The 21,704-nt window shown below is 43.0% G+C and overlaps 1 protein-coding gene and 1 long non-coding RNA gene across 20 annotated transcripts in view; one reads left to right on the top strand and one right to left on the bottom strand.

The window, feature by feature from the left end:
- RAI1 (retinoic acid induced 1) overlaps positions 1–21,704 on the bottom strand; it is a 305,090-nt gene that overhangs the window by 186,537 nt on the left and 96,849 nt on the right. The window contains exon 1 of one of the 5 annotated variants that reach the window (XM_072650159.1): positions 11,820–11,906. The exons of the other annotated variants lie outside the window; for them this stretch is intronic. The gene's annotated coding sequence lies outside the window, so the exon portion shown is untranslated. Of the gene's footprint in view, positions 1–11,819; positions 11,907–21,704 lie in introns of those variants that run through there. 5 annotated transcript variants of the gene reach the window in all.
- LOC140530986 (uncharacterized) overlaps positions 1–21,704 on the top strand; it is a 202,907-nt gene that overhangs the window by 133,510 nt on the left and 47,693 nt on the right. For 6 of the 15 annotated variants that reach the window (XR_011976217.1, XR_011976215.1, XR_011976222.1 and 3 more), the window contains one exon: positions 5,825–20,608. This is a non-coding gene — a long non-coding RNA (uncharacterized lncRNA). Of the gene's footprint in view, positions 1–5,824; positions 21,577–21,704 lie in introns of all 15 variants that reach the window. The other 9 variants (XR_011976214.1, XR_011976221.1, XR_011976227.1 and 6 more) reach the window with 8 other exon arrangements.

Raw genomic sequence — 21,704 nt, 5'->3', positions numbered from 1 at the left:
ACATATGTATATCTGGACTGTAGGAGATTGTGCCCTTGATTTGAGGTAGACTGGGTTGTTTTGTACCAACTGTTACTTTACCACTTTATTAATTATTTATTTCTAAAAATTAATTAACTCTTACTGGCTCATTTCTATCAACTGATAATCATTGGGAGAAATCACATTGGTTTGGGCTTATGAGTCGTCTTTCTAGAAAAGCACATCCCTCTAGGCCTCAATGTCCCCTAGACTCTTTAGGTGTGAGGTAAGCAGCAGTCACAATCTGGGGACCCAATCCACCAGATCAAAGGGAAGTTTGGGCTTTTAGCTCCAGGGCATATACTATTACTGATTTTATAGCTGAGAAAATATATGCCCAGAGAGATTGATGGGGACCTGCCCAAGGTCACACGGCAAATTAGTCATGGAATCAAAGCCTGATGGAATGTTTGCACTGGAAAGACTCTTAGAGATTGTCAAATTCCTGTCCTTTCACTTCATCTCCTTTCTCAATTTTACAAAGGAGGACATCTCAGAAGCTAAGAAATTGGAGAAACTAACTTACTTAACTAAAGTTGCAGGATAGGTTATGGTGACAGACGGGATTGAAATCTGATTCTAATGACTTCATTCCAAGGCTCTTTTCACCACATCACAGAGTTCATGATTTGTGAAGTTTTAAGACCTTCCTGGTACACTGAGATTTCAGGGATACCAGTGATCTTGGGTTAGTCTATCCTATCTGGGAAACACAATCTTTATAATGTTCCCAGGATGAAAAAATTCACATAAAACCTCACCCAGGAATGAAACTCTGGCAACTAGCTCATTCCCAAGTCCCCAGACCCACAGTGTCTTAGTCTCCAGAAAGCCTGAACGAAATGGCTTCCCCATGACCCCTCTCTGCTCCTTTGGGCTCCAGAAGGTACTCAGCCTAGGGGTCTGGTTGGAGGATATGGTCCACCTCCAGGAACTAGGGGGATGGCTATGTCTGGGATTCAGACTCATGGTGGCGCTGGGCACGGGTCACTCTGTTGTTTGGGAAGAAGCAATTAGACAGGTGGCCCTGTTCCATTCCTTGCCCCAGGCCCAGTGCCAACTTTCTTGGGCCATCAGCCCTGTGCAGCTGTCTCAGACAAGGAGTAAATATTGGTGGGGTGGTGCCAGTGACATCACTGCAGCATCGGCCTGAACATGAGGAAGAGGAGCAAATCCTCTGACTGGGAGAGTGGTGAACCTGGATAAAGTATTCTCTGTCCTGCCCAGGGTAGGGGCTCAGGATGCTGGTAGTTCCTTCATGCCACCCCAAGCCTGGCATCTCCTAAGGACCATGTAGGATCACGCAGCTCTAACAATTAGCCTGCTGGCCCAGCTCCATTCTCCCACATCCCCTCCTCAGTGCCCTAACATGTTTGTTACCAGGCTGGCAGGCTCCGCCTGGTTCTCTGACACGACCTTCCCCCTTCTTCTTCCCTCCCTTGAGCCAGGAAATCTTTCTGTGTCTCCAGACAGGGAGTTTCACCCACCCTGTCCAACTGGCTCAGAACAATAACTCTTTGTTTGCCAAATGCTTTGTTTGCCGTTTTGGTGTGGTGAACCTTTCTCTGGGGAATTTCTATTCTGCCCCCCAGGGGGAGTGGCTCCACTGAGCTGCACCCCCCAACCACATCCCTAATTTTAAACATGCCATTGGCTTTGTGAACAGGACAAAAGCGGCCTGGAAGCAATTGCTACTCAGGAGGCAAAGACACACGTGAGGCTAAGGCCTGGGAGGAAACACATGCACACATCGACACATATCTACATCTACATATATGCACCTATATACTACATTTACATGTATATATTACATACATACGTATACCAATTTTGTTGTTTAGTCATGTCCAACTCTTTATGATCCCATGGACAAATCCATGGAGTTTTCTTGGCAAAGATACTAGAGTGGTTTGCCATTTCCTTCTCCCATTTTACAGATGATGAGCTGAGGCAAATAGGGGTTAAGTGACTGGCCCAGGGTCACACAGTCAGTGTCTGAGGTCACATTTGAACACAGGCCTTTTTGACTCCAGGCCTAGTTCTCTTATCACCGGACCACCTAGCTGCCTCAAAGGCAGAGATTAAGTGACTCTCCCAGGGTCACACAGCTAAGTATCTGAGGTTGGATTTGAACTGAAATCTTCCTGACCGCAGGCTCAGTGCTCTATCCACTGGACCACTTACTGCCTGCACGTATACCAATATATACACCTAAATCCACATCCTCATAAGGAAGGCAGTATGTGAAAAAAGGCATAGTGAAATGAATGCTAGACTTAGAGTCAGGTGAGCTGGGTTAGAATCCCACCTCTGGCATAATTACCTAATTACCATAGACAGGTCATTTAAACCTTTCTGAGGTTTACTTTCCTCATTTGTAAAATGTAGATAATAATGCCCATAGTCCCTACCTCTTGAGGTTGTTGTGAGGCTGAAATGAGGTAATGTATGTAAGGCATTTAGCAAACCTTAAAAGGCTACCTAAATGTCAGCTATTATTATCACACACTTTTCAGAGCTTGTCATATACTCATGTCCCCCCACACATACACACACATACACACATACACACACACACACACACACACACACACAAACACACACCCCTGGACATCATCCACACTGACATAGTTTCAGACCCAGACTTCTGTGCTACTGCTTGTCCCAGAGACCTCAGCCTGTCAGTGTGATGTATGATATGTCCTGGCTGTGTTAAGGTTTCTATCTTTGGACAGGAGACTTTCTGGATTTGGTTGGTTGACAGTCTTCCCACCCACCCACCACCACCTGAAAATCTTCATGCCTTTCTTGCATTTTAGTACTTCTTTCCCCCTTCTTTCAGGTGATTTCTACTAATGACCTTAATTGGGAAAAGCAGTGTTTGGAAAACTGCAGCAGAACACTCTTCGGCTATTCCTAGGCCTGAGCCTGGTTGCTTAGTGGTTAGAACTCAAGAGTGGAGCTAATGAGGCCAAGGTCATAGGTGCAGTCCCCATGTGGTCCAGTTAGCTTTGCTCTGTCTAATAGCCATAGCTTGAATTTCTAAACAGGCCAGATGTACCACACATGTTTGCCATTGGTCACCAGTTGAACAAGATAACAGAGTTTGGATAGCACAATGTGAACCCATCCCCACAGCTAGAAATAAAAACAGACTGAAAATGGAAAATAGGCTGCCCTGTAAGGTCATGAGTCCTCTGTTGAAAAAAAGGATAACGGTCTCCTCTACAGGAGGTTTTACAACACAATGGGGAGAAATTGGTCAGGATATTTACTGACCAATTGATTTCCCTGAAGCCTTGGGTCTCCACTCAGTTGATGTAATCATGGAAAGCTAGGGGGCAGATAATGAAATGTTAATATATGCCTATATTCTGTTATGCCTTTATGAAGTGTGAAGTTTCCCTGATTGAACTGGAAGGAGAGGTTGGCATTATCTGGGTGAAGATTAGCCACACTCCTGGTGGCCCCTAAAAAATGTCAGTTAGCCAGACTAGATACAAGAAGATAGGAAGAAGAGGAAGGAAGTTAGAGGGTCAGAGATGGGAGAGTGGAAATGAGGATGGAGGCAGCTACCAGGAGGAAATGGGCCCCGGGTCTGTAGGGAGCAAGTCTGGGTGGGGATAAGTAATTAGGCACTAGGTATGACAGGACAGATGCCTCCTGAAAACCCCCTGGACTATACACCCTAAGGCAGGTAATATTTATTTCCTTTCCTCCCTCAGATTCCCTCATGGGACCCTGAAGTCTCTTCTGGACACAAGAAACATCTGTTTTTTAAGTTTACCTTTCTTTACTTAAAATGTTTACTCTCCAAGCATCGCTAATGTGTGCACATTTAATGGGAATACAGTTGGGAGGAGCTGATTGATGGGGGTGTCCCAGGAAAGAGATTTAAACCTTCAGTGTTCTGCCACAGTGCTGCCTCTGGCAGGGGGCTCAGTTGCCCCAGGTAGGGGGAAAGAGAATTAGGGATTAAACTGACAGATATTTAGTAGATATACGACCTCTTGGGGTCTCAGTCTTCTCATCTGTAAAATGAAGGAGTTCAATTAGATGGTCGCTAAGGTACTTCCTCCATCTCAGTCTATAATCCCATGTACTTCCCAGGACAGAGAAAGAAAGCTCATAGCAGGAAGCCCATCTAGGCAATGAATCAGTAATAGAGTGGGTACAGATAAGAGTGGCTGAATGACCCTGATTGTCATCCTATCTCACAAGTGCTGAACAAAATGCCAGATAGATAAATACAAGCACAAACAACAAACATTTGTTAAATGCCTACCATATACAGAACAGTTTGCTATGGATTAGTTTTGACAAAAGTTGAGAGAAGACATGGTCTCTGCCCCATTAAGTTTACAGCCTGGGATCACAGAACCATAAATATAGGGTAGAAAGGGACCTTACTGGTTATCTAGTAAAACTTTCATTTTACACGTGAGGAAACTGAGGCCCCAAGAGATTAAGTCCAAGGTTAAAGAGGTAGGGATAAATCAGAGTAAAGATTCCAATGCAGATCTCCATGCTTCTCACATTTTCCACTATACCATGATGATGATGATGAGATAAAACACTAACATATGTAGCTATAATACATAATATTTTATCATAAGTGAATTAGAAAATTACAAAAGGAAGTGCTGAGAGATCTAAGAGAGAAGGTCATTACCGACTCCAGAAGCCAGGAAATGTTTCCTAGAGGAGATGATTTAAGTTGGGTATTAAAGGATGGATAGGAGTTCAATGGATGAAGAATGGGAGAAAAGATAGATGTAGGTGATGAGGTATAGAAAGAGTGTGTTGCATGTTTGGTGGGTCAGAGACATGTTCAGTTTGGCTGACTGTTAGCATGGATGAGGTTGTAATGTTAGAAAAGGTGCAGAGAGGGCCAGGTGAGGGAGAGGTTTTAATTTTACTTGGTATGGCATGGGAAGAAAAGTTGTTGGGGTCAAGATACAACGTGTACAACTGCAGTTGGTCAAACCAATCGGGAGACTATCACAGGTTGAGTAAAAAAAAAAAAAGTAATTTTACTTAGAAGTCAATGAAAAGACAATGAAAATTTCTGAAGAGAAAAATGAATTGGCCAGAGCTATGTGAAAGAAGAATTATTTTAGCAGAGTGTGCAGGACACAATGGAAGGTAGGGGAGATAGTGAAGTTGTTATTATGTTATTATGGTCTATGCCTACCTCACGCCAGTGCCGTGACTTAGGCTCAGGACTGTAGCACAATGAAACACTCATGGACCATAAAATGCAATAAAAATTATTTTACTTATAATAAAGGATCAAAAGGGTATAATTACTAAAAACAGAAACTGTTCTACTCTACCTCCACATTCAACAGGGTAACAACAAAAGGAAAGAAAGACGTCATGTGGGGTAATGGAAAATCTGCCAAACCTCAGAACACAAACTCCCCAGAGGCTGGGGTTTTTGTATCCCTATTCCTCCAAGCCAACCAAATCCCAAGGATGGCCTTCTTTTCTCCTTAAAAGGAAACCATCCCAGCCAATGTAAAATAAATGCTGTTTTTACGATAATCCACCCCTTGGTGGCAAAGCTTTGCCCCTTAGAGGCCTCTATGTAGGGAATGACCTCTTGTTCTACAAGGGCTAGATGAAGATCCTCCTCCTCATCTTCATCCAAAGACTCAAGATTGCTACCTGTCAGATAAAGGCTCCCCTTTCTTCCATATTTGGCATGATTATGAAAAATCCATTGCATCTTCCAGATGTTTATTGGAAAACAAATCATCTAACAACAATCCTATCCCTTGCTCCCCCAAACCCTTTCTAGGAAGAAGTCTGAATGCTCCTGGGAGAAGGAGACCTCCAAATTAAGACAGATGTGAACCATTCCCCCAAGACGCACAGAACCTTCTAAGGAAGTAAAACCTCAAGGCCTGAGGAACTCTCTGTAGAAAATGGAATAATGAAGGGTCAGGAGTGGCATGGTGGGGAAAGCATTAACCTGGATTCTCTAGAAGTAGTCCAGCCTTATTAGGTGAGTCTGCCCGAAGGCCAGATCCCAGAAGCCCCTTTCCTTGAGTAAAGTCATTATTTTCCTGCTTCTAGGAGGTGGGACACCCAACTCAGAAAATCAGGGTTGGATGTTAAAGCTGCTGTTTTCTTCTTTTTTAACTCGTTTCTTTTTTCAGTTAATGAAAATCCTTCTTCTCTTCCTCCTACCTTCTCACCTCCACCTTCTATTTGAAAAAGAAAGGAAAACAAACCCTTGGATATGTAGTAAAGCAAAAGAAATTCTCTCATTGGCCATTTCCAAGAAAGCTGCTGTTTCAAAAGTGCATTCCAATTTTCAGTAATACTGCCTGTCTGAGGATCATATGGGAGATGGAAAACTCAGTGAATGAGAGGATGAGGAGCACAATCTTGGGCCTGTTTCACCGTAAAATGGATCCGAAGCAATGGGCTGGAGGAAGGCACAAGAAAGGAGATGAGGAGGCACAAGAAAGCAAGAGCTTTGATGATGTTTGCCATGGTGGTACACTTAACTGCCTCTGTAATGCCATATCCTGAATAAATGTCAATTACAGGAAGGGTAAACCTCTTGCCCTGAGAAGGGGGAAAAGGGCCAGTATAATCAGTTTGTCAGTCAGAGGCAGATGGAGAACTATGTGGGATTATGCAGTTCTGACAGAAGGAACACTGCTGAATAAAAGCAGGCTGCCTTATCATTGATTAAGATCATATAGTCCCACAGTCCCTAAAATATAGCATCATGTCTGCATTGTCGATGGACCTAGTATGCAATCTCTGTTCTTATAAGGGTACACCATGATTATTCAGTTCAGCAGAAGTCATATGAGATCACCACAAACAGGTCTATATGGTGGGAGGCATCAGCAAAATTTCTCAATTGGTCTTGACTCCAAAGGGGAGACTTTTGATTTTTCAGAGCTATTCTCTGAAAAACTCTGACCATTCAATCAGACCCATGGTTACCACCCAGAAATCAGTATAGCTTAAGATCTTATCTGCCTCATCCCTCCTGACTGTCTCACACAGCATCCATGACAACTCAGCCCAGTGGGAGGACTTGCCAGAACCTTCCCTCTCCCATCCTTCAGGGTATCCTCTATCACTGAATTAATGGCTGCCAAGGTTCCATTGCACGTCTTTGATAATAAGCATAGCTATCAGTGAACCAGACAAAATAACATTTTTGGAGAGTCAGGTCCTTGTAGGATAGGGCTCATTGGGCTAGTGGAGTAGGCAAAGCCCTGGAGCCAGAATTGGAGGTCTCAGCCTTAGGAAAAGTAACAACATGATCATGAGTACTAAAACCTGAGAGTCCTGAGTGAGCACCATTTGGAAGATGCCATTACCACATAAGAATGGAAACCTCCTATGCTCTACCCATCTTCCTATAAGGACCATCTTGTATTACCCAAACTAAGTTTGGGTTAGGCAGAAGGACCAGAAGGTAGGATCTAATTGTTCCTAATGCAGGCTGGTCACAGAGGATGAGGAGGTATGGCATAAATGCAGTTCATGAGACACATCTCTTTTAGGAATTTCATCCTTTCCTTTGCTGATCGTCACTGGGACACCAGGAGCAGAGGGAACTCATTCTTATGGTACAAAGTTTATAGAACTCCCCATCTTAGCCACCTAAAGAGGGAATAAAGATAGTCTCCATCCATATGGTGTCAACGGGACTCAAGAACCAAGTGGATATGAAAGGTGAGGGAGAAAGAAAGTCCAAACGTGACTCCAAAGTTACAAACATGGGAGACCAAGTGACAAGCTGCAGATCTTCATTAGTAGAGGGGGTTTACACATCAAAACTTCCTGATATGGATGACATCCCAGGTCCAGATTTCCCTTCCCTCCATTTCAAATATGGCATGTGTCACATTTTCTCTTGTGTTATATTTCTGAACAGTATTATCTTGGATGTTAATCTCCTTGAGGCCAAGGACTCATTTCCTATGCCTCGATATTTCCTTCTAAGCATAGGTTCTTACATGCAGTAAACTCTCAATGACTGCATTTAATAAATGAATGGATGAATGGATAAACAGAATGACAGTCAGGTGTTCCCAGAGGACAGGAGAGGAGACACCCAATATCTGTGGGAGGTAAGTTTTTTTTTTTTTTACAACAATCCTCATGAACAAGAAAATTTATGAATGCTGTTCCTGCCCGAAATAAAGGGTCCCCCCTTTTATAGCTTCTCCCATATCCTTTACCTATTCCTTTCTGAGGGATCATGATGAAGCATATGGACCAGATGATCTCTAAGGTCCCCTTCAGCTCTTAATCCTGTCCTTAGGGTGATTCAGCCTGAAACAACCAATGCATAAGTATCACAAGAACCCCTGACAAAGCAACATCATCCCTCTCCCCTATCCCATCTTTCCATGTCAGGAAAAAGCATGGTTCGATGCCATGCCTGGCGAATATCTCAAATAGTGGATTGTGCCAATGTGAGATACTCATTTTTAATTACTCAGAGACTGTTGCGTTCTGCTCTTAGAGCCATACATCACCACCGGTGGAATACTGATATTAAAAAGATGGGCCTTTGTTTCAGGGAGAAGTTTGACAGTCATTAAAGGAGCTTTGCAATTTCTCAAAGGCAATGCAGCCTGCTTTTTGTAGCTGTTTAATTCTCGGCCTGACTCGTTAGCCCTCTGCAGCACCTGTCCACAACATTGAGAGACACATGGATGGGGGGAGCGTCTAAGTATGCTGCAACATGTAATAAAATACAGAACTGAGAAAAATTGGGAAAAAAAGATGGCATCAAATAAACATATGAGTGAAAAGGGGAGTGGATTGCTTGAGCAAAGGGCTAGCCGATGAACATCCTGTGTGTTCCATTGGGATCCTTCTGATGTTTAGAGAAATAAAACACTTCCCCACATCCACCTCTGGGGCCGACTTAAGGAAGGACAAGGAGAAGAGCCTCACAGGATAGGCAGGAATGGATAGGTTGTTATTGTTGGACACATCAATGGACACAGGTTCATTTGAGAATTAGAGGGGAAGGAGTAGGGCACATCATCTCTATAGCAACAGATAATTTAAAAACCCTGAATAATCCCGAAGCCGTTTTTGTTTGGTGCTGAGATCCACTAGCCAATTTTTTCTGCCCTAATTTTGTTTTGCGTAGGCAATATTAAAAGGCGTATGAATGCCCTGAATGCATACTGTTTGACTAGGGAGAAAGAGGCAGGGGGGCAGCACTCAGGGATGTGCACAGGAAAACAGTCTGGCATTCAGAGAGTGCCCCAGATGATCCACACCTGGATAGAAAATCCATACCTTCGGGGGTCAAGAACTGACCATCAAGGGCCTTGATGACAGAGACAACCTTTCAGGGTTTAGTAGAAGCTAGATTCATGTCTCACTGATACCCATTAAAAGCTAATGGCCTCACAGATCTGGTATGGAAATATGATGCTGCTTGGTTTGGGTGAGACAAAAGGTAAGTTTAAACTCCACTCAAACCTGTCCCATTATTTCAGTGCGCAACATGAGGCTCTCCCCCTTGGCCAGACACCAGAATCTTGTAGCAGCTTTCAATTAAAAAAAAATAATGTCTTGGGGCCCTGTCTGAGAGGCTTGGGGGTACTGAATTCTCTTCCTCCTCCCAGATGAGATTTCAGGATACTAAGTATTTACATAGCCCTCTTCAGTTTATAAAGCACTTTATTCACAGAAGCCCTGTGACATAGGTAATGTAAATCTAATCAACCCCATTTTGTAGATGAGAAGACTAAGGAGCAGGGAGACTAAATCCACAGTAATCTAGTAAGTGGTAGAGCCAGGGCTTTAATCTGGGTTTTCTGATTCCTAATACCATGTTTAACAACCTACTCCATGGTTCTCACTCAATGAATCAGTAAGGAAAGTTTTAAAATAGAGGTATTTCTTTCTCAAATATCAGGAAGGATGGAGTTAAAGGAGATAGGAACTAGGCCAGATTACTTCAGAAGGCAGTTAGATGTTTATCTAGTAGCCTGTGGGGCCATTTTGAAGGGGCAGGGAAACAGCCAGCAGTAGGCCTACCACCCCCTGGGAACTGCCCACTGGTCTGGTGCTCAAGGAATTGTCAAAGCCTAATTCATGGCAGCCATCCCCTTAATGTCTTTCCTAAGTCCAGTAGGGTTCTGACCAGAAGGACAATTCCATTCATTATTTTCTTAGGAGAGAAGAGTGGGAAGTCTACTGTCAGTCCAATGAAGAAAAGACAAGAGACCTGAGTTGCTGGTAGCAGCTCTAGTACTGAGGGCAACTCAGTTTCCTTATCTGTAAAATAAGAGGGATTAGGGTCTATGATCTCTAAGGGCCTGTTTAGCTCTGAAAAGCCGTATTATTCTGTAATTCTTTATTACTTCAATGCTTCATCACCATTAATTTGTGCCTTCAGTGCTGTGGGTACTCTATCCCTGCCCCCCTCCCTTAGCCTTCTTAGTGATGCATATTACATTCCCTTTAAGACATGGTAGACTGTCTTTGAGAGTTGCTGAATTCAAAAAATTGATCACCTAGCAGCCAGCCTAGTGATGAGACTCTGACCTTAGCTAGGGCTGGTCTTTGGATGATAGATATGTAGCCTGTGGCCAGGCCTCTATTTGAAGTCTTTTCAGCTTGGTGGGTCCTGCCAGGGCTGGTACTCCAATAGAAATGCTTTTGAGAACCCAGGGTGACCTCCATTCTGTGAGGAGGCATCCAAATAGGATGTCAGTGGAGGAATGCCAACAAATGTTTTATTACATGCACTAACTGTGGGGACCAGTGGTGTCAATAATCCAAAAAGAGTTTTAAAATAATTGACAATCGTTCTTAGGAGGCAGTTGGGTATAGGAGTGCTGGTGATCTCTTCTGGATCAGACTGCTTGGTGTGGGAGGATAAGATGAATATCTAAATTTCAGGCTGTCAGTGACCTTGCACAAACCACTGAATACCACTGGAATTTAGTTTCCTCATATGGCAAATCAATGGAAATAATAGCCCCCTTTCCCTATCACATAGAGATAGCCATAGGGACTGTACCTGTGATTTCATTGGTTAAACAGAACTCCCTGGTGAGGAAGCTCCCTCCTCCAGTGTAGGTAGGCACCTTCTCTGCAATGTATAGTCTTTAAGTGTTGCCTAGAACACTGAGAGATTAAGCCAAAGGAGGACTTAAACTCAGGTCTTCCTGGTCTAAGGTCAGTTTGCCATTCAGTATGCTGCCATGTTGCCCCTTCCACACAGTGATACTGGAAATAAGTTGGGCCACTGGACCCAGATGGCTCTGGAGGAGAAAGTGAGGGTGGTGACTTTGCATAGCCCTCCCTCACTTAAGTCCAATTCACTTGCAAGTCATGGCATCATCTTCCTGATGTTACGGTTCTCTTTGAGAACAAAGTACAAAAATCCCCCAAAATACTGGAAATAAAGAAGCCACTAGATATGCCCGTATATTATGCTTATTTTCTCCCTGTATGGAATTGTTTCAGCTCAACGAATCACAGAATCTGAATTGAGAGGGACTTCAGACACCAGTTATTCCAAACCATACTTGACCAAAACCCCCCTTTTTAGGATCCCCAACAAATGATCATTCAGTCTTTGCTTAAAGACCTTCTGGGAAGGGGAACCATCTACTTTTGGATAACTGTAATAGTTGGGAGGTTTTTTCTTACATTGACCTGAAATCTACCCCTCTACAACTTTAGCCCATTGTTTCTAATACTGCCCTCTGTAGACAGACAGAACAAGTCATTTCTTTTTTTTGTATGACAACCCTTCAAAGATTTAAAGATAGGCATCATACCTCAGCTCCCCAAGTCTTCCATTTTTCAAGCTAAAGGTCACAAGATCTTCTGATTTGTCTTCATATGGTGCTCTCTAGAGGCTCCTCATCATTCTGTCCAACCTCCTCTGGACGCTCTTTGACATATCCATATCCTTCCTAAAATGTAGCACGCAGAACTGAACACAAGGCTCCAGATGTGGTCGGGATAAGGCAGAATAAGTTCTCCTCTATCATTCTGAGCTCTTAGATAATACTGACTTGTTTTGATGTCAGTTCACATTGTTGACTCATAATGAGCTTGAAGTCTTACTGAAATCCTCAGATCTTTTTCAGATGAGCTGTTTAGTCATGCCTCTCCCAGACTGGGTGGGGGGAGGTTGAGTTTTCGAACACAGAATTACAGAATTGGAAGGGACCTCAGGGGCCATCTAGTCCAACCCATGTGGAAACAAGTGGTTGCTCTGATTCTAATAGAATACCTCCCTGGAGGGGGCACCCACCACCTCACTCCACTGTAGTCTATTGCTAATTGTTAGGAAATTTTTCCTGACATTAATAATAAATTTGACTTTTTGCAACTTCTGTCCACTTCCTGGTTCTGCCCTCTAGGGCCACAGAGCCCATTTAATCCCTCCTCAACATGACAGCCTTTCAAATCCTTGGCAGCACCTATTGTATCCTCTCTGAGTCTTATCTTCCACAGGATAAATATGTCCAGTTCTTCCAAGTGATACTGGCATGACCTGGAATCAGTACTTTTCATCTTCCTGGCTGCCCTCTTCTGGATGATCTCCAGTTGGACAATACCCTTCTTAAATTATGGCACACAGACCTGAACACAGTACTCCAGATGTGAATCTGATGAGGATGGAATACAGTGGGACCAATACTTCTCTCCTCCTGTCGTAATGTAACTCTAAATCAAACTAGGTTTTTGATTGTCCATTACACTACTGACCTTACAATTCACTAAAATTTCCAGATTGTTTTTCAGAACCACTTGCTAACCATGCCTCCCCATCTTGTACTGATGGTGTTGGTTTTTTATACCCAAATGCAAAGCTTTACATTTATTCCTATTGAATTTCATCTTATTAGGTTCAGTCAAATGTTCTAGCCTATCATGATCTTTTTAGATACTCACACAGAGGAGGGGAACCTGTGGCCTCAAGCCCACATGTGGCCATCTAGGTCCTCATTGAAGCCCTTTGATTGAATCTAAACTTCACAGAACAAATACCCTTGAAAAAATGATTTGTTCAGTGAGGTTTGGGTTCAGCCAAAAAAGGCCATACCCAAGGACCTAGAAGATCACATGTAGCCTCAAGGCTACAGATTCCCCAGTACTGTGACCCTATCATCTAACATGTTACTAGTCTTCCACCTTTGTATTATCTATAAATTTGATGAGCATGTCATCTGTGCCTTTATCCAGGTCATTGATGAAAATGTTGAACCATGTGGGACCAAGCACAGATCCCTGGGGTCCTCAACTGGAGACCTCCCACCATGTTGACAATGAATTATTAACAACCATTCTTGAAACCCTTCATACAATCAGTTCTGAATCCACTGAAATGTCCAATCATCTAGTTTGCATCTGTTCATTTTTTATCATATTTTATCATTTTTTATCAAAAGCTTTGTTAAAACCTAGGTAAACTGTATCCACACCATTGTCTTGTCTCCTAGTTTAGTAATCCTGTCAAAAAAGGAAATGAGGTTAGTCTGGCATAACCTGTTCTTGATGAAGTCATGCTGACACTTTGTAATCACTGCTTCCCTTTCTAGATGTTCACCAACCATCTTTTTAATGATCCTGTCTAGAATTTTCCCAGGTATCAAAGTCAAGCTCACTGACCTAGTATGGTTTGCAGACTCTGTTCTTTTCCCTTTTTTGAAAATCAGGACAACATTTGACCTTCTCCAATTTTATGGTACCTTTCTCACTTTCTATGATCTCTCAAATGTCACTGACAATGGCTCAGCAATCACATCTTCCAGTTCTTTCAGGATGTAGTTCAGCTGGGCCAGATGATTTGAATTCATCAGTGCAACTATTTACCCTTATTATGTCCTTATCTTTGTTACCAACTCTCTTTGTAAAGTCCTTAACAACCTCAGATCTCTTACAACATTTTGCCCCTCATTAAAAAACTTATGCTGCCTGATTATATATAATAAGAAGCTATTGGAGTGGAGCGTCCTGAATTTGAAGTCAGAGTTCTCCTGTTTAAATGCTAACTCTACTTCAGATTAGAACCTGTATGAACTTAGATAAGTCCATCTCTCAAAGCCTCAGTTTCCTTAAATGCAAAATGGGAAGGCTGAGCTCAAAAGTTCCTCCCAGCTCTGTAAACCATGTGAGACCTATATTTCTCTCCAGACTGACTCTTTTTTTGGATTTGCCCTACACTGCCCTGGAAATTTCTCCACCCTGGAAGTTCACTCTAGCCCTGGATCTCACATATTGGAAATACCCTCTACCCTGGCATCCTTTCCCTCTGATTGTCTGGTTCCTCCTAGAATCTCTATTTTAAGGAGGAAGCCTAGGCCAAAAATATATTCATTCCTCTCTCGACTGTTCACATGACTTCTCTCTCATGCCTCAATACTGGGTGCCTTTACCTCTAGTCTTCCCCCCATCCCCCTCCTCTTTTCCCTTCTGCTTTATATCTTGCCTTCTCCCCTTAGGACGGAAGCTTCTTGAGGGAAGGAACTGTATTTCTGCTTATATCTGTGGTCCCAGTGCTAAGCACAGTATCGGCACATAGTAATTGCTTAATAAATGCTTGTTGACTTGACTGTGTATGTACTGTTTGCCTGTGCCTGACTGAACAGTCAGCAAATGCAGAGATCCTGTCAAATCCAAACTCTGTATCTCCACTAAGGCCCAACATAATGCTCTACACATAGTGGGCACTCAATGAATGTTTGTTGGACTGAACTGGTCCTGCTTGGATGTATATTGTTCTTTTTCTCAATGGCCTCTCACTGTGTGATCCTGGAACATTCAGCTTTCCTGCAGGCATATGAGTTAAAGGGTAAGCCTCAGAAGTTTAAAAAAACATTTTATGTGACCTATATAAGGAAAGAGATGGTCTTTTGTGAACTTTGGGGCTCATTTGCCTGAATTATGATTTTCATGGTGATGAGAATACTGCCTATATACTTGGAATTCCTTGTATTCTTTTGATTAGGGGAGGAGAGAAAAAGGAAGAGGACACCTGTCAAGTTAGGTAAGTCATTATTTTAAAATATGAATGGAGTACCAAAAAACCCACCCTTCAATGAGGAGGCTTCCTGATTGATAAAAAGTGAGCCAGTGATTATAGACAAGAAGATTCAGTTGGTAAGGTGGCTGGAACCAAAAATTGGGTTGGGGGTGGTTTAAGGTGAAAGATGTCTTTGGAACCATGGAGGAGAGATGTCTGGGTCTAGGAAAATCCTGCTGTACCAAGCTGGTATGGGGGAACCCTTTTGTTGTTGATCAGTTGTGATCTCATTTTGGGATTTTCTTGGCAAAGATACAGTCGTGGTTTGCCATTTCCTTTTCCAGTTCATTTTACAGATGAAGAAACTGAGGCAAACAGGGTTAAGTGACTTGTCCAGGGTTAAACAGCTAGTAAATATCTGAGGCTGGATTTGAACTCATGAAGATGAGTTTTTCTGACTCCAGACCCAGCACTCTACCCACTGTACCACCTAGATCCCCATGGAAAGACTCAAGCTAGGCAGAATAACTTTAAATTAAGAACACTTAGTCTGGTCATAACAGGACATAGAAGGAATCTCAGAGGTGTTTGGTACAACCGTTTCATGTTACAGATGAGAAAATTGAGGCCAAGAGAAATTGTGACCTGCCAAAATATGGGCAAAGATGTGCAGGAATGGAATTCAAAACTTTGGTCTAGTGATGTCAAATTCAGCCCTCTTTCTACCATATTTGGCTGATAGTTTTCTTTGGTTTATCTTATCTATTATTTTATAAGTTATTGATTTCTTTTTCTCTCATAAATAAGCCCTAAAAATGCACTCATATCAAAGAAAAAGGGGAAGGACCTGTATGTACAAAAATATTCATAGCAGCTCTTTTTGTGGTGGTAGCAAAGAGATGAAAATCAAGGGAATATCCAGCAATTGGGGAATGACTGGACAAGTTGGGGTATATTATTGTGATGAAATACTATCGTTAAAAGACAAGCAGGCTGGTTTCAGAAAAACCTGGGAAGACTTACATGAACTGATGCAAACTGACATGAACAGAATCAGGAGTACATTGTACACATAATAACAGCACTACTGTGTGATGATCAGCTGTGTAAAACTTAGCTACTCTGATCAAGATAATGATCCAAGACAATTCCAAAGGACCCATGATGAAAAATGCTCTCCAATTCCTAAGAGAGAACTGATGAACTGTGAGTGCAGACTGAAGCATACTTTTTTCAATTTCTTTATATTTCTTGCTTTTTTTCCCCTATCATGGCTAATACAGAAATACGCTTTGTATGACTACATGTGTATAACTGATATAGTACTTGCCTTCTCAGTGTGTGGGGGAGGAGCAGGAGGGAAGGAATTTGTAATTAGAAATCTTTTTTAAGTGAATGCTGAAAATAAATGAATAAATAAAGAATTTTTAAGATGCCCTCTTTTAATCTAGAGTGGGCAGCAGCAGTAGGTAGAAGGGAAAGATGGCACATGTCACAGGAATAATATTATCCCATATGGGATAGACTAGCTTTTCCTAAAAGGTACTGAAACCATCCTTGAGTTTAACTTAATTTCTTTGTGGACTAAGGTACGAAATTAGCCCAGAAAGGATCAGGAGAGCTTATTTCAGGATAGATGCAGAGGGTGTCCCAAATGTTTCAATGCTTCAGCTTCATTAACTTAAAACTACACCAAGACATTTTGGACAACCTGTATGTTCTGACTAGAAGGGAGAAACAAACATGTACCTGCACGCACTATGTGCCAAGCACATAGTGGGTGCTATATAAATGTTAGCTATTATTATTAAGTACTATTATCCCCATTTTACAGTTGAGGAAATTGAGACTGAGCAATATTAAATGGTTTACCCAAGATCCCATAGCTAATAAATGTCTGACGTCAAATTCGAATTCAGAACTTCCTGAGTCCAGGCCCAGGGCTCTATCCATTGCATCACCTAGTTACTGACTTGGGTGTCAACACGGCAAATACCAAGGAAGGGAAGGTGCAGCCAACTGAATCGATACTGTATCCTTGCTGAATATTCTTTCCATGCTATAGGTAAGTAAATTTCCTGTTGTTAACTGTTAGATTGTTTAGATGGTTACTTGTTAGATGTTAGATTTTGTTTTGATCCCAGATATGAAGAGCCAGGTCTGAGATCAGAAGCCAGAAACATGTAGCTAGTGATGGTGGCATCAGGGGAAGAGGGAAACACAGACCTAAAGCAGCCAACTAGTCCCCCTCCCTCATCTTACAAATGAGGAAACTGAAGCCCAGAAAGGCTGAGATTTGCACAAGGTCACACAGGCCTAGGTTCAAAGTCAAGAACAGTGACTCCAAATACAATGCTCTTCCTACCTTAGCGTGTGGCTTCCTAGCAAAGACCTGATTCCAAGGTCCACTAAGCTCAGGAGCCCACAGGGGTGACGTTTAGTGATCAAAGAAGTTTGTCAAGAAATGAATAATATCATACCTGATTTTAATTTTGTGCTTTAAGGTTTACAAAACACTTTACATACACAATTGCACTTAAAATTATCATTTCACAATCCCCATTTTACAGATAAGGAAACAGACTCAGAGAGATTAAACCACTTGCTAGAGGTCAACCTAGCTAGTAAATGTCAGAGGTGGGATTTGAACCCTGGATCTCTCCTGACTCCAAGTCTAGCACACTTCTCACTATACCACATTGCCTGTGATGAAATCCCTCCAACAGGTTCTGGGGCCTCAGGAATCTGACCCAGTTTGTCAAGACCCAAGACTGAGACAAGGCAGCTGGGTGGTGCACCAGGCTTTGAGTTAGGAAGATTCATTTTCCTGAGTCCAAATCTAGCTGTATGACTCTGGGAAAGTCATTTAACTCTGTTTGCCTTGGTTTCCTCATCTGTAAAATGAAATAGAGAAAGAAATGGCCAACCATTCCAGTATCTTTGCCAAGAAAACCTCAAATGGGGTCATGAAGAATTGGACATGACTGAACAACACAAAGGTCTAAGACTAGATTTGTGATGTAGTGGCAGAAAGCAGTTGATTTGGAGTAAGTAGAAAAACTTGGAAGATATGGGTTTGAGTTCTTTCACTGGCTTTGTAGCCTTTGGCAAATGACTTCACTTTTCTTAATTTTCTTAATTTTTTTTTGAGGCTATTGGAGTTAAGTGACCTGCCCAGGGTCACCCAGTTAATAAAGGTCTAAGGCCAGATTTGAACTTGGGTCTTCCTGACATCCACTATAGCACCTAGCTGCCCTCAGCTTCTTCATTTGTAAAAGGCAGGATAGAAACACTTGCCCTGCTTACCCTGAAGAATGTTAGTGACGATCAAGTAAGATAAGGATATGTGAAAGCACTCTGTGAAGTATCATACAAGTGTTATGTTTTGGGAATCAGACCAAACTTAGAGCCTGATGACTCATCCCAATTTAAAAAGGTATGAAAAGGCTGAACCACTGAGCTGAGGTGCTGTTAAGAAAGGAACCTTGATCTTGGAGTTAAGAGACCCTACCTGGGTTCAGCTACTGACCAGGGTAGAGCACTCGGCCTGGAATCAGGAAGACCTGAGTTCATATCTGTCCTCAGATCCTTGCTAACCGAGCGATCCTGAACAAGTTATTTCACCTCTGTTTGCCTCAGTTTCCTCAACTGTAAAATGAGGATAATGATAGCATCTACCTCTCAGGATTGTTGTGAAGGTCAAACAAGACATTTATGAAGCATTTTATAAAGTGCTTAGCACAGTTTCTGACACATAGGAGGTGCCAGATAAATGCCATTACTGTTGCTGTTGTTACGAACTCTCTATGCAGCCTTGGGCAAATCCCTCCTCTTCCAGGCTTCAGTTTTACCATATGTAAAATGAAAGGTTTGGTGAAGACAGTTCCTAAGTTTCCTTCCAGCTCTGCCACAGGATTCTAAGTTGCAGCCAAGAGTCCATTTGCCTAACCCTGTGGGGGTTTGTTTTCAGGGGTGTTGCTGGCCCTTCTTTCACCATCAATCAAGATTTTGCTGCATTCCTGTGAGTCACACTCTAAACAAATCCTGTCACCCAAGCAAAGGGAGGGAGGAAGAGGAAAGAAGGGAAGGTTCAGAAATAAATCAGGGAAAAACCCGTAGGGTCATGCATTAGCCTCCATCTCCCGGAGGAGATGCTTTCCTGGCAATCCAGCACACCCTCGTGGGCCCCACATTCTCTGACCCTTGAGCCTGGGATGTCATCACCTCCCTCACCAGATAGATGGGAAAACTGAAGAAGGGAACACCCTTTCAGGCTACCTGGATCATTTTGTTTCAGATTTGCTTCCTGCAACATTAGCTCTCAAACAACATAGGGGACCTTGGGAAACAGACTGGTGTAATGGTGTAATGGAGAATATTCACTGGACTGGGAAGCAGGGGCCCTGGGTTCTCTCCTCAACTTTACTACTAATTCCTGGCATATCCCTAGGAAAATCCTTTCCTCCTCTGGGTCTCAGCTTCCTTCTTTATAAAATAAGTAGTTGGACTGCCTGATGTCCAAGGAACTTTGCAAGTACAGCAATTTAAAATTCCACACCATTCTATGATTTTCTTACTGCAAATGGAGGCAGAGTACAACCCAAGGAGTGTTCACTGACCCCCCTGGCCACATGTGCTCAGTTCTGAAGGACTTGTGCTATGGGATGATGAAGCAATCTCCTTACTGGTCATTGGTCCCTGTGAACTGCTTCCTGATCCTTTGATGGGGCTTGGTGTCAAAAAGATTTGGCTACTGAGCCAAGAAGAATGGTCCAGACCCTAAAAGGAATGACTCTACACTTTGGCACTCCTTCTCTTTCCCTCTGCCAGTCAAGGGAGTTTAATGTTTTAAATTTTTGTCAGTGTGCATTTATGAGTCTAGGAGGCAGCTAGATGGCTCAGTGGATAGAGCACTGGGCCTGGAGTCAGAAAGACCTGAATTAATCTGGCTTCAGACACTTACTACCTGTGTGACCCTGGGCAAGTCACTAAACTTCTGTTTGCTTTAATCTACTGCAGGAGGAAATGGCAAACGACTGCAGGATCTTTGCCAAGAAAACCCCATGAACAGTATGGTCTACAGGGTCATGAAGAGTCCTACACGACTGAATGAACAACTTATGAGTCTATGTTTTAAGGATTTCTTTTGTGTGAAGGAAATAAATAGCTGTCCTATACATGAACACTGCTATATACTTTCTATTACCTTTCAGGAAGAACCCTAAACATGAGCCATTCCTAAAATGTAAAGTAGTTTTCCCTGATGTTCTTGGGGTGAAGGTGTGAAGAGTCAAAGAAAATGAAAAAAGTAAAATAAAAGGAAGCCACACTCCCTGGCTTAACCCTGGCGAAACATTTATCAGTCCAGAGCTGAGGGGCCCCTTTATGTGAATGAGCAGCCCCCTCTGCTAATATCAGTAGTTCTGCTGTTACTTTACCGTAGGGTGTGTTCTCATTCATAATGGCAACCAAGTCTGGTGGGTAAAGTCTTAGGTTCTAGAGCTGGAAAGGACCTCAAAGGTCATCTAGGCCAATTCCTTTATTTTACAGATGAAGAAACCGAGGACCAGAGATTTGCTCAATGTTACCAAGGTAAGAAGCCTGAGAGGAAGGATGTCAGTGAATCCAGGCCTTCTCACTGCAGAGCCTGTCCTCCATATTTACTGTGCCACTTCCTAGGAAAGCTGGGATGTTTGAGTCCAGGGCAGATGGGGATGCAGGTTGCCTGAGTCTTACGTCTGCTTAACTACTGGCTCCCCCTGTGATCCTCATGAAGCCACTGCCTGACTCTGTGCCTCAGTTTCTCTAGCTTGCAGAAAGGCAGGAAGATTCCCAAGGTAATGGTGGAGGGGGTGGAGGAGGGGGGTTAATAGCAGATAAGATCACAGCTGTCAGGTGCAGTCAGGGGCCTCCTGGAGGAGCAGAGCCTAGCAGCATGATACAAACAACCTCCCCGCTCTGACAAGTTTGCCAGCTCCTTCTGTTTATTCCTCCCACCGGAAGTCATCATCTCCTGCACGTGACAGCTTGCTCATTTCCACAGCAACCAGCTGAAATGTCACGGAGAAAAGAGACGGCTCTCTGTTCCCTGACACCCCTTAGCTACCTCTCATAGTCAGATCCAGACAGTACTAGGCAACTTCTACCTGCTACACATGGCAGCAGAAGGCCCTGAGTCATGTACTCCCTTTGTGGGCCCAAAAGGTCAAACCTCTGCCTCAAACTTTCCTATCCTGAGAGGCAAGAGAGGACTGAGAAAATCTAAGAACTAGTGCCTCAGGCTTGGCGATGTCAGGGTTTACCTTATTATCATAAACAACCCTACAATGCCAACACGTCAGCAATTTGGGTGTGAACGCAGAGATCTGACTTGAGTGTATGTGCATATCTGTATGCCTCAGAGTGTATTTGTGTGTCTGGATACTTAATGGCGTGTCTGGAGTTTCTTCACCTTGAACATGAAATCTGATCACAAAGGCTCATTCAGTATCACCTCTCCACGGAGACTATAGGACAGTGGGGGTGTCCAGTGGCTTCCCCTCCGAGGTCCCAATTTCTGAGTAAGGTTCTTGGGGCCCTGCTTTGGTTCTTCAAATTAGGGCTCTAAATGGCTCTGTCCTAGAGGGGGATGGGAGAGGCCTAGGATTTCCCAGGAGGCCAATCCCAGTCTGTGGCTAGGGGGCCAGCT

The sequence above is a fragment of the Notamacropus eugenii genome, chromosome 3, assembly GCF_028372415.1.
Source record: "Notamacropus eugenii isolate mMacEug1 chromosome 3, mMacEug1.pri_v2, whole genome shotgun sequence".
Lineage (NCBI taxonomy): Eukaryota > Metazoa > Chordata > Mammalia > Diprotodontia > Macropodidae > Notamacropus > Notamacropus eugenii.
The sequence above is the reverse complement of the archived record's forward strand: the minus strand, read 5'-3'. Positions and strand labels throughout refer to the sequence as shown.